The sequence below is a fragment of the Scomber scombrus genome, chromosome 17 (assembly GCF_963691925.1).
Source record: "Scomber scombrus chromosome 17, fScoSco1.1, whole genome shotgun sequence".
NCBI classification, from domain to species: domain Eukaryota; kingdom Metazoa; phylum Chordata; class Actinopteri; order Scombriformes; family Scombridae; genus Scomber; species Scomber scombrus.
This window is the reverse complement of record NC_084986.1, coordinates 22,045,668-22,046,971: the sequence shown is the minus strand read 5'-3', so window position 1 is coordinate 22,046,971 and position 1,304 is coordinate 22,045,668.

Here is a 1,304-nt window from a genome sequence, read left to right as displayed (position 1 = left end):
CTGCCTTGTTTAAGCCTTCAAGATTTGCAGCAAATTAATTTCTCCCCATGCAGTGCGTGAGGTGAGGAGAGGAGAGGACAGGAAACAGGTGGTCGCTGTTAGATGGACAGTCCAGGAGAAACAGATTGACAGAAAGATAGAAAAACAAGCACAGGATCTGGATTATTTACATTCTCTTCCTTCTACTTCTCCTCTTTTCCCCCTTTTCTTGAGCTTAACCATCAAATCTAGGGATTAAAACAAAACTATACATTTACGTCCTGTCAAGTGCATACATCTTATTAATTATTATCGCCCCATTATTATCGCCCCAGGGTGACACCCCCCGCCCCCCCACACTTCACCCTCACCCACACACACACAGAGCCGCAGGACATTTCGGCTACTTCAAGGACCATCCATCTCTCCAGGAAACACTTTTTTTTCTTCCACAATAAAAAGAAAAAAAAGGTCACTAAATGCAGCATTAATATGGGTGCTCAGGCTATACCTGTCATGAATGGCAGCCAACGGGTATCATTGCCGGTTTGTGTTGCCAATTAGCGTGTTTAATTGTTGTTCTTTGTTGCTGTAATTACTCCCGAAGTCAATTCAGAAGTTCATTCAGGGCAGACACGTGTCAGCTGCTGCGAAAAGACTAAGAAAAGGCCAATCTGCTGCCAACGGACGGCCACTCACCGACATATTGGCTGGACATGGTTAATCCTTCGGCCTGTATATGGCAACAATAATAATAATAATTATAAGCCCTGCGTTGGAGAGCTTGGTGTCTGTTATTGTGAGAATTTAAAATATGACCTCTTTTCTTTTTTAATTTCTGACTGAGACATAAAAAACAACACAACAATTTTTTTTAAAAAGAAAGAAAATTTGGCGGGTATAGACAAAAAATATATATAAACGCCTTGTAGTGATTGTCAGTTGAGTTTTTTTCTTCTTCTCCATTCAAGCAATCAATGAAATGTCTCTGCTTTGAATGATTAACAATATTTTTAATAGACGATTACAGCCATCACCCGTCACCCATAACCGAAGCTGTAAAATTGATCTCTAAAACTTAACTTCAGCAGCTGTTGGATCAGTGAGCTTATGGTGTGCGTGCGTGTGTGCGTGCGTGCGTGTGTGTGTGTGTGTGCGAGATCGATGTTCATTAACTTCTCTTCTCAAGAGTTTCTGAAGTGCTCTGCAGATCACACGGAAGCTAAAAGTCTTTTGACTATTTCCCATCCAGTTTTTTTTTTTGGTGATGTACAGATAGGGAGGAAAGAGCAAAACGTACTTTCAGATTTTCATCATCTCTCCTT